This window comes from Phyllobates terribilis, unplaced genomic scaffold (assembly GCF_046119375.1).
Source record: "Phyllobates terribilis strain yellow unplaced genomic scaffold, ASM4611937v1 Scaffold_11__3_contigs__length_659146591, whole genome shotgun sequence".
In the NCBI taxonomy this organism is placed as follows: Eukaryota; Metazoa; Chordata; class Amphibia; order Anura; family Dendrobatidae; genus Phyllobates; species Phyllobates terribilis.
Genome location: NW_027362771.1, coordinates 458770526 through 458782687, shown reverse-complemented (window position 1 = coordinate 458782687; position 12162 = coordinate 458770526). Strand labels below are relative to the sequence as shown.

Here is a 12162-nt window from a genome sequence, read left to right as displayed (position 1 = left end):
AATTTCCATCTATTGTCTATTCCATTTGCACAACAGCATGTGAAATTGATTGTCAATCAGTGTCGCTTCCTAAGTGGACAGTTTGATTTCACAAAAGTATGATTTACTTGGAGTTATATTCTGTTGTTTAAGTGTTCCCTTTATTTTTTTGAGCAGTGTACATTTTTAAGTAAGGAAGGATAGCAATGCACTAAGTACACTTTAGGGAGAATATTGTATCTATATTTTAAATAAACACAAATAAACTGTTATATTTTAACTATTTAACCCTGCTGTTATGTTCGGGTCTACTATACACTTATAATGTTCCGCTCATTTTTGACCGGACCTATTAAAGTCTTGATTTTTAGCTAATGTAAGTGTTTTATTTGAATACCTGTTGCATTATTATACTGTATGAGAACATGGTTGTTCATAAACAAATGAAAAATAAAATCAAAAACTTAATTTTTATTTTTTTTTGTAGCAAAAAATGTTACATGGCCTTATTGCAATATTCATGCATATTGCACATTTACACATAAAAAAAAAATTCTTTATATAACTGTAAACGATAACTAATAACGTCAAACTGTATGTAAATATATTTAAAAAATAAATAAATAAAAAGTACAGTTTTTTCTATATAAAATGGTAAATAAGGTTCACGGTGCTAAATTTACTCTTTGCATTCGTATAATTTACATGTCTTTTGCATAAGTATTTTGCAAAACTGCAACATATCACATTTGTTTTGTAATTACTTGATGTTGGACAGAAGGCGCATCGTGTCCGTTTTAGGCTGGTTGCATTGCTGGTGGAGGCCGTGGGTATCGTAGCAGTGCCGGTGGAAGCCGTTGGTTCACTTTGTTTAACGTGCTGTTGGATCCTGTGGACAATGGCTGCCGCTCCATCATCTCTGGGTGTTACTTTTCTTTCTTCGATATATGGGCTAACCAGTGATTTTCCCAACTCGTCTATAAAAATTCTTCTTTTATATAGTTTATTTTTGTTCTAATTTGGGTGTATTTTACGCCATAACACGAATGCATTGTATGCCGACACATCAAGAATGTTGTTAAAAAACAACCATTGGCCACCGATTTGTTTTGCAATTACAGGTGTAAGTGCCTATGAGTTGATCTAGCGTATCAACTGCCCCTTTTGTGGCATTGTAATGTAAAATCATGTCCGGCTTTCTGTCTTCTCGATTACTGATTGCACTATCATGGTGCACTGTGCGCATCAGAATGACCTGTTTGTGTTTTTTGGGGACGTAAGAAGCTACTGTTGTATCCTTAGTAAAATAAAACATAGAACTATAAATGTCTCTCTTACTGAGGATACCTTGTGGCAGTTTTGGCTTATTTTTTCTAACAGTATGGTCATTTTTCTTTTCAGCAACATCTGCCCCAGTTGGTATGATGTGAAAAAATTGTCGCATCTAACATTTTCTCCTTTGAGTACGTGTGTCAAATACAAAACTACTCGCATACCTTGATTTTTTTCAGCTCTTTCTTCAGTGTTTTTTCCTATGTATACCTGAGCCTTTACAGCGTATGAACTTTTGCTGCCTTTTGCAGGCTTACTTGGAATATACTGTCTGAATGGGCACCTACCTCTGAATGACACCAGTTGTTCATCTACAGTCAGAATTTATTAGTGCTCTTTTCAGGTCAGCATTGCACAGTAATACAGTAGAACAAGCTAACACAAGGAAATAAGAAAATCTTTTCATTTACAATGTGAAATGTTGACAACTGAATTGAACTATTTCTATATGAACAGCAGGGTAAATAAGATACAGCAAAACATTTTTGCACATAACTATACTGGAAGCGAATCCATCTGCTGTATCGTAATTTGAAAATGTATGTATGTGTAAATCTGCACGGACCAAAAGGACCTAGATAAATTGATAAATAGTAGTAGATGCAATATAGTCCAAAATAAGATTATAATTCCTTTATTTTACTCAAAAAATGGCTGGAAATTAGTATAAAAGGCTATCTGTCATTTTACACAGTACAAGTGTAAAAAAAACGTGGAGCAAAAAGTAAACAAAAAAAAAATACCCATAGTAAGAACCCCTCAAATGAGGAAATGTCAATTAACCAAAAGTTTCAGAACCGCATAATGAATATTTAAAAAAATATCAACTTTCAAATTCGGTCATTTTTGACCGAACAGAACATCAGGGTTAATGTGCACTTGTCACTTTATGATTCCTAACAGCTTTCTCTCCACACCTTATCTATGGGATCCGTTTAATTTTCCCTCCTCTCATGCACTCCTAACTGGCTAGACAGGAAACTCCCAATTAGCTAGGCTATTTTATCCTGCTCTACCTGGGTGGGCCCCCCACCCTGATGAAGAAGGACTGTATCTCCTTCAAAACATGTAGGTTTTGTGGACGCACTGAGTTCCCGTGAGCCCTTGTGGCTGTGACGTCACTTTTGGCCATGCCCCCCGCTCGTGCTGCCACTCAGCAGTAGCGCTTTTGGCCGGAGCGTGCTGTGATTCAACCATCTTGAGAGACACAAAGAGGTGAATCTACGGGACGGCACTCCCGCGACGGACCTCAGCCTACTGGAGCTGCTGTCAGCACCACGCCATCTCGGGAGCTGCATGATTGTGAACAGTGAGTAGCTCACTTACAGCAGGCATCACACCTGCCTTCTTTATACAGTATCTACTGTGTCAGACAAGTTATCCAGTAGTCTCCCTTCAACTGATCAGGGGATATGTCGGACCCTGAGATCCCCTGCATCGTACGACTATTTACTCCGGGCATTTACTTTTGCTTTATACCAGTGGAAATTTATACACCCATTGGAGGGTGCCTCAGTTAAGTTGTGTTGTGCGTTGTATTTGTGTAGCACTAGCTCTTTATATTCATACGTGCTCTATCTACATATTGGTTCCTTAGATCACCGTACTTTCTATTTTTATTCCTTTTTATCTTTATTAGTGCTTTAGTTTAACCTACTTTCATCTATCTATGATTTTGACAGGTTGACACACCGAGCCTGTCCCACTACCAGCAGCTGTTTTTGTGCCATTCTTTTGTAAGTATACTAGTGTATTATTCTCTTTTTGGCCAATTTTAATTTTTTGGTATTTTGTTAGTATTTTGCAAATTTAGCTTTCAACACTGCCTAAATTCTTCTGGACATGCTCTAGATCAGATTCAAATATGTCTTGACCGAAATCTGATCCCAGGTCTCTTCTACACGTTCCCAAAGTTGGTCGACTCACTTGGGTATGTATACAGCTCTTTCTTCAACTCTACCCACAAGTGTTCGATTGGGTTGAGGTCTGGGGACTGTGGGGGCCAATACAGCACCTCTACTTCATTGTCATTGACCCATTTCTTCGCCAATCTTGACGTATATTTCGGGTCGTTGTCCTGCTGCAATATTATGTCGCCCTTTTCATAGCCAAAGTATTCGAGTGTACAAAGTAACTCATCTTGTAGGATATAGCTCAGCATGGAGACCACCATCGATAATGTTCAAGTATCCAACACCTTTGGCTATAAAACAACGCCATATCATCAGGCTTTCTCCACCGCACTTGACAGTTCCTTCAATTTCTTGATCCGTTAGCCCTTTTTCCCTTGTTTCTTCCAGACCCACTAGCACTCATAATAGCCTAGTCTCATCGTCTCATCGCTCCAAATCACCTGTTTCCAATCTTCTACTGTCCACTTTTCATACTTTTTTGCAAACTCGAGACTACGCTTCTTATGAAGATATTGAAGTCGAGGCTTCTTCACCTTTTTTCAAGCCAACATTCCAGACCTGAGTAATGTGCATCACACGATCTTGCATGGACGTCTGTGATCTCACTATTATGAAGCATACAAGCCACCTCCACCGCAGTGTTTGTTGCACCAGAACTGATAGACCTTGTGATGAGTCAACTTGTTGACTCCGATATTTTGCCTGGATGTCCACCTCTTGGCTTTTGAATGGATGGATGAACTTCATTTCATATTCTTCCAACTGTCATGGCACTCACATGATGCAATTTTCTTGTCCGCTATCGTTGAGCTGGACGATGCTATTTCTCTTTTCTTAGGAAATCTTCTTCATGGCTGCTACTCAATTCGAACCAGTAACCTTTCACTTGGGAATCAACCTAATAACACACTGAGCTATTAGGGAATGTGAGAACAGATTGTATTTTGTAATATACAGGAAGAAAAAGATTTTTTTCCACCTCCAGCAGCAGCAAAACAGTAAGGCTATGTTCACACATCTTGTTTTTTGCAGCGTTTTTTGATGCTTTTTTCATGCAAAATTGCAGCTGCGTTTTACAGTACCAGCAAAGTCTATGAGATTCCAGAAATCTCATGCACACATCTTGTTTTTTTCATCAGGATTTTGTGCTTTGCATGTTTTTTTTTGCAAAATAGAGCTTGTCACTTCTTTCAGTTTTTTTCACCCATTGGAAGTAATGGGTAGTGAAAAAATGCTGAAAAAACGTTGTTTCTAGGACTGTAGCGGAGTGTCCCAATCCGTGCCTTCGGTGGTAAACTGTCTCAGCAGTATCATGCCTTGAATGGTGATGGGTGCTATAAACCCGAGAGGATTATAGATGCTATTCACAACACATAAGACACAGGTGGACACTTGAAATGTGAATGTGTCCTGTTTAATGTCCCACAGCAGACCAAGGCTGCGTTGCATGGGAGGAACATCAAAGCCCAGAACGAGGTTCTTTAAAGGGGTATTCCCATCTCCAATATCCTATCCCAATATGTAGTAGCTGTAATAATAATAATATTAGCAAATATCTCCAATTAGAAATGTAGTATAGTATTTTTGATTCGCTATGTCACTTACCGCATGTGCAGGCAATACCTTAGGTATCCACGGGTACGACCACTAGCAGCTAGCTAACTAACTGTCACTTTATCAGTGGATGTAACCATGGATACCTAAGGTCCTGCAATGCCTGCACATGAGGAAAGAGACATAGCGAATCAAAAATACTATACTACATTTCTAATTGGAGGTATTTGCTAATATTATTATTGTTACACCTACTACATATTGGGATAGGATGATGGAGATGGGAATACCCCTTTAAAGAACCTCGTTCTGGGCTTTGATGTTCCTCCCATGCAACGCAGCCTTGGTCTGTGATACCAAAATTGAAGCTAAAGTCTTATCGCTTTGGGCATTTCTCAAGTTGGCCAGCTGTTGTGCGGGCTATAGCTCATCCTATTCATATCACTCAATGCTTTACCAGCGACAAATCATCAGAGTGTTGTGGCTGGCATATGTGTAAAGGACTCCCTACTGTTGCCGACATCGAACATGTCGAACGAGTCATCATCAAGTGTGTAAAACAAGAGGAATATCCTCCTGAGATTGACAGTATCACAAAGGGTACCAGCCTGTCCAAGAACAGAACACTTCTTGAATTGAACCCAGTGGTTGATCATCACAAACTGCTAAGAGTGGGTGGTCGTATAGAGAAGTCTGATCTATGCAATAAAGAGCAGAATACAATCATCATTCCAGGTTGGAAATACATCTCTACTTTACTTGTCCGTCACTACCATGAATGAGTGCAGCGTCAAGGAAAACAGCTTGCTATATGTGCCATCAGGTCACCTGGATTATGGATTATGGGAATGAAGAGATGTGTCTCCTCAGTGCTCCATAGATGTGTTAAGTGTCAAGGGTTAAGAGGAAAACACCAACATTAACAGATGGCGAATCTCCCAGCAGATCGGCTAAGTACAGACCAGCCACTCACACACGTAGGTGTAGACATCTTTAGCCCATGGTTGGTTGTTATGAGAAAGACCCATGGTGGAGTCGTAAACACTAAGCAGTGGGCTATGCTGTTCACCTGTCTTAGCATCCGATCAGTTCTCAATAAGGTGATTGAATCCATGAATTTCTCTTGCTTCATTAATGCTCTCAGAAAGTTCTTTTCCATCCTGTCAAACAACTTAGGTCTGACTGTGGCATTAACTTTGTAGGAGCTAGTAAGGAACTGCAGCAGACAACTTCTTGACTGACAATGGGTGCACCTCGGGTGTTCAACCCCCCACATTCATCACATATGAGGGGATCCTGGGAACGTTTGATTGGTATCGCATGAAGAATCATCGATTTGATGTTGCTGGACCACAAGTTGCCTGTCACCCATGAAGTTCTGGTCACATTTTTAACCAAAGTTTTTACTATTATAAATCCAAGACCATTAGTACAGGTATCATCGGACCCTGATGCTCCAATAATTCTTACTCTTGCGCAGAATCCCTCCAGGGAATTTTGAACACAGTGACATTCTCAGATGCCAGTGGAACAAGTACACCTGTCCAATGTGTTTTTGCACCGCTGGAAGACTGAATAATTACATATGCTTCAAGGCCGTCACAAATGGCAGACGTCAAGGCCTAACCTCCAAGAAGGAGACCTTGTCCTTCTTAAAGATAAAGAGGCTCATCATAATGACTGGCCAATGGGTCTTATCCCCAAGGTTATGCCTATCCCCAAGGTTATGCCTAGCTATGATGGGAAGACTCAAGAGGTGGGATTAAGGGGAGAAAAGGTGGCTCGCCACATGTTTTCCTTTAACCTGTTACTGAACTTGTTCTGCCTCTGTCAAAAGAGGATATCACTTTGAGTAAGACTCTATGGCTAGACACAGCTCACGGCGGCAAGCATACCTCCACATACCTCCAGCTGTGTTGTAATGCAGGTGTCAGAATGCAATGCGCCGAGTCACAAAATGAGGGCCGTCAAATAGCTATAAATAACAATTTATATATGTAAAATTATTAGCAATGAGAACAATATCACAATAGGAATAACAATAGCAATAACACACAATACATCACAATAGCAATAACAATAGCAATAAAATCCTTCTCTAAAATACTCTATCTAACCCAAATATGGGATTAATCACTGAAGTCCATCGATTCTGCAAATGGCCCTAGCGGGGGTCTCCGGTTATTCCCGCTAGGCCTTTAAATCTTTTTCTGACAAAGTCAATTAGATCCCGTTTGGCTTGTTGCACCTCACCCGTCCCCCTCCCAACCTGATACCCTAAACCCGATTTTTCCTGGTACCGTGAGGGAGCGGTTGAAGTGACAGCCCTATTCAGTGATGACACTCGTCGGCTTTTGCTGACGTGATCTCTCCGGCATGACTAGTTTCTATCCTCTCTTTGTCCTGTCAATCGGGGCGGTTTACCACGTCGTGGGTAGGAGGGTCTTGTACATTTCCTTAATGTCGAATCTAAGTCCCGGTCCTCTTCCGTAGCTGTGACACCCGGGGAACCGCTGCGCTGAATCCCGCACTTGTTCACCGGCAGCCACCCGTCTTGCCTAACGGGTCTCTCACCCCGGTTTCTCTCGCTGGTTTCTTCAGCGCATCCGGCCTGCGTCACGTCTCTCTCTGTGTCTGGCGCCGAAATCACCTCAGGCACTGTGCGCTTGACCGTTAAATTTTGAAATTCTCTGCTGGAGGTCACCTGACCGGGTCCAGCATCCAAACTTGAAATGCTCACCAGATGGCGCTCTTTCTCCTTATTACATATATCTCGCACTGATTCTCTGAAATACTTTTCTCCTTCTATTACATTGTTAGAACTTCAAACATTCTCTACTTGGATTATTGGGGTGGTGGAAGTGTTGGCATGTTGCGGTTTACCCAATCCGAAGATGGGTTTCCGATTGGACTTAAATTATCCTACTATTGTTGTAGACTACAGGCCACCAACCGTAAATTAGACTTTTCAGTTTTCTACAGTTTTATTGTTGCATGTTTGTTTCTTCTTTGTCTTTCAGGTCCCAAAAATAGCGGCGGACATTGTTGGAAGACATCGTGTCAAAATGGAATTATCTTGAAATCTAAAGAATTCAGACAGGGATTGTCATATACCATGATTTAGGAACCATACAGACCGTATTATATTATCATTGTGTTGTTGTTATGCCTCCTTGCAATAGGGTTTACCCCTTTTAGAAATTGCCCTCCCTCTCTCCATGTGACTGATGTCAGTAACCCCTCCCTTCTTCTTCCTCATTCTGTATCAGTCATGTTAAGAAGCACATGTGTCTGCATCTCTGGTTCAGAACAAGTTCTTTTTACCTACTGTACTTGTGCATAACTACAAGAATTCTGCTGGAAAATAAAACTCCTCCTGCAATTGAGTTCAAGCTATCTGATGAAATCACTCTGTGAGTAACAGTACATAGAGAGCCACGGAAACAGTCTCTCAAGCATCCCACACACTCAATCTAGTTATGGAGTCCGAATAATGCCTATAACCTCTTCAGTGTGGGAGCGTACTAGAACTCTAGTAACACCTATTGGAGGTAGTAATCCTAAAAGTCGATATTGACCCTTTAATGAGCCTTGCCACATGTCTTAGGATAAGAAGCCAAACCAGAAAGATTACCTGGACAACCCCTTTAATCTTTCTCTAGTTCACCATGGATCTAGACTCGTCTAAAAAACACCAATCTTGAGAAATTGGCCCCATAGTTTGGGGTGCTGGGAGCAGTGCAGCAGGACCATTCTATTTAAAATTGCAGCATGTACAAACAAAAATGCCATAAAGAAGCTAACAAACAAATGTGTCCATGCTTTAAATATGTATTTTTTTATATTATTTTATGAAGTTAACCCCCTTAAACTCAATATTTCCTCCTACTCAGAAGGGGTTTCATTACTAGTAAACCATATTTTGCTCATGATCCTGAAAGCACCTGTTTTATTTCTAGCCATATATTAGACCAAATATTTACAACAATGTATAAATGTGTAAATGTAAATCTATTGAAGTGTATAAATATCCATGAAAAAGTGAATTATTTTTACAAGTATCCCTGGTTCACCATCTTAAAAGGTGTGAGGCATATCTTATGCTGTGTGGTCTTTGAACAGTACCTCAACATGAAAGCTATCAGGGGATAGTCGATAGACAAGATGGAATTTATGATCCAAGTGCCGTAAATAATTCAGTAAGGGCTATAAAATCAGAAAATAACTCATGTTCACAGTCTGTGTATAACAAGTATAGAAACAAGGGAGTATGGGGCACTTACGAATAGAACCACAAAATATAAAACAAGAGCGCCCTCTACTGAATGTTTCATGTAACAAGCAAAATCTGCTTGGTAGCGCCTGATACAATATGGAGAAAAAAAGATTAGTTAAATCCACACTAACAATAATTGGTAGGTGAAACCTGCTTGGCTTCTTATAATGCATTCTTTTTTATTTCAAAAAGGGATATCTCAGGGAGAAGATGCTTTTAAAAAAAAAAGAAGGTATATCAAAACTGGTCAACACTTTTTCTTCAACTATCACAAAGGGAACCAAAAATCTAATGTCTATTGACAATAATAGGTTTTATAGCAAACATCAGTTTTCACTGAAGTTTTCCTTTAAAACAGATTTCCATATATTAATGAAGAGGTAAAGTGATCAGCAAAATTTTGGCAAGTGTTTTCTACATTTAGTTGTGATGGCCAGTTTTGCAAAGTGATAACAGGAAAAAGTGACGTCAGCGACTCATATTAATTGTCACTTTTGATTCATTCTCCTATCGGATCACATTTTCAGCAGGATCTGAGTTGTTTTTTTTTAGAAGCATGCCCACTGTAACTTGTGACAGGGTCACTGGAAATGTATGTGAGGGGGGATATGTATCACGAAGATTGCTATCTTCCGTGATGTGAAACCCAGAAGTTTCTCTCCAGCATGTCATGTGCTGAGAGGTTAATCAGCCAGGACAGGGTTTGGTTTTTTTGTGAGTGGTTGTAAGAGATGGACGGGATGGCCACTCACCATGGCCTGATATTATCAGGCTGGGAAGGTCCTGTAGGGTTTGTACTCACTCAGCAGCAGTTGAGATAGGCACAGGAAGCGTTTTCATTAGAATATCCAGGCTAGTTTATTAAGACAGCATATACCACTCAGGATGCAAAACAAAAAAACAGCCTTTTCCAGCACAAAGTGGAAACACAAAGTAAAATGTCCATACAATATTGTGGGTTCACCCGCTCAGGTCATTGTCCAGTTCTCAAGTCCTTAGCACAGACCAACACACTACAGATCCACACATCTCCAGACACAGACACTGAATAAGACACTTGGTCTCTATTTTATTTACCAAACCACGCCCCTCTCAGCATTATATGTGCTGGAGCATGCTATTGCGGGCTTACATCACCGAAGCTATCAACCTCGATGATACATATCTCCCCTCAAGGACCTGTCCGGTGGCCATTTTACATATTCCCCCTCTGCCCACCTTCTGCTATTAAATAGTGGACCCTTTACAGTGCGTCCGTTTTGCCATGCAGATTCCCGGGCCTATGCTCTACATGGAAACTAAAATCTTGAAGGGCTAGGAACCAGCTGGTCACTCGGGCATTGTTACAATTCTTCTACCTCATCCAACTTAGTGGGGTATGGTCTGACACCAGCCTGAAATTCCTACCTAAGAGGTAGTTCCTTAGAGTGTCCAACGCCTAATTGATGGCCAAACATTCCTTCCACTATGGAGTAATTTTTCTCGCAGGATGTCAGCTTCCGGCTTAAATACATTATGGGGTGCTCTTCCCCATTCACCTCTTGTGATAGGACAGCACCCAGTCTGACATCTGACGCGTCCGTCTGGACCACAAACTCCTTAGAGAAATCTGGAGCCACCAGCTCTGGCTGTTTACATAGGACTAGCTTGAGTTCCTGGAAGGCCGTCTCAGCTTCTGGAAACCACTTAGCCATAGCCGACTTTGTCCCTTTAAGGAGGTCCGTCAGAGGGGCGGCTATCATGGTGAAGTTAGGGATGAACCGACGGTAGTATCCCACTATGCTAAGGAGCGCCCTGACCTGCTTCTTTGAAAGAGGTTGTGGCCAACTCTGGATTGCATCAACTTTATTTATTTGTGGGTTTATTTCGCCTCTGCCTATGACATAGCCCAAGTATTTGGCTTCCTCCATGCCCATGGCACAATTTTTCAGGTTGATGGAAAACCTCGCCTTCCGTAGAGCATCAAATATCGCCTGGACTTTGCTCAGATGACTTACCCAATCCTGGCTGTAGATCACCATGTCATCCAGGTAGGCCGCTGCGTATTTCTTGTGGGAAGCTAGGAGTCTGTTGATGGCTCTCTGGAAGGTATCCGGAGCTCCTTGCAACCCAAACGGCATCCTTGTAAACTGGAAACAACCGTCTGGCATTAAGCCGTCTTCTCCTTGGCATCTTGGGACATAGGAATTTGCCAATACTCTTTCGTGAGGTCAAGGATAGTAATGTACCTGGCCAGCCCTAGCCTTTCAATCCGTTCATCTACCCTGGGCATTGGGTACGAATCAAACCTAGAGACCTCATTCAGCTTCCTATAGTCATTGCAAAACCGCCATTCTTCATCTGGTTTCGGCACTAAGATTATGGGACTGGACCAGCCACTCTTGGACTCTTCAATGACTCCCAGACTCAGCATCCACCTCACCTCTTTCGAGATCACCTCTCAGCGGGTTTTGGGAATCCGATATGGCTTCAAGTTTACCCGGACATGAGGCTACGTGAGAACCTCATGCTCTATGACTTGGTTACAACCCGGTAGTTCTGAGAACAGGTCTCTGTTCTGATGTAGCAACTCTCGGCCCTGTTGCTTTTGGGCACGTGACAGCGACTCTGCCACCTTGACTTCTTTCACGTCGGCTTCAGACTTAACCACTAAATACGGAGCTTGAACGGGCTCCTTATCTCGCCATGGCTTAATCATCTTGACGTGGTACACCCAGTAGGGCTTCCTTCTCCCTGGTTGGTGAACTTTATAGTTGACGTCGCCCACCTTTTCAACTACTTCATATGGGCCCTGCCATTTGGCCAGGAATTTGCTCTCCACTGTAGGTACTACCAGTACCCGATCTCCAGGGTTGAAGTGTCTCACCCTTGCCGATCTATTGTATACCCTTGACTGTGCCTCTTGTGCTTTGAGGAGGTGTTCTTTCACAATGGGCATCACCTCTGCAATCCTCTCTTGCATCTGGACCACATGTTTGATTACACTCCTGTAGGGTGTAAACTCCGCCTCCCAGGTCTTTTTCGCTACGTCCAGGTGTCCACGGGGGTGTCGGCCATACAACATATCAAAAGGGGAGAATCCAGTAGAGGCCTGTGGGACTTCTCTGA

At 41.7% G+C, this 12162-nt stretch overlaps 1 long non-coding RNA gene across 1 annotated transcript in view; it reads left to right on the top strand.

Annotated features, from left to right (window-relative positions):
- The window catches only part of LOC141166541 (uncharacterized), a 39850-nt gene extending 31686 nt beyond the window's left edge, over positions 1-8164 (top strand). Inside the window, exons 2-3 of the long non-coding RNA XR_012251321.1 lie at positions 2994-3047; positions 7799-8164. This is a non-coding gene — a long non-coding RNA (uncharacterized lncRNA). The remainder of the gene's footprint in view (positions 1-2993; positions 3048-7798) is intronic.
- The last annotated feature ends 3998 nt before the right edge of the window (positions 8165-12162 follow it).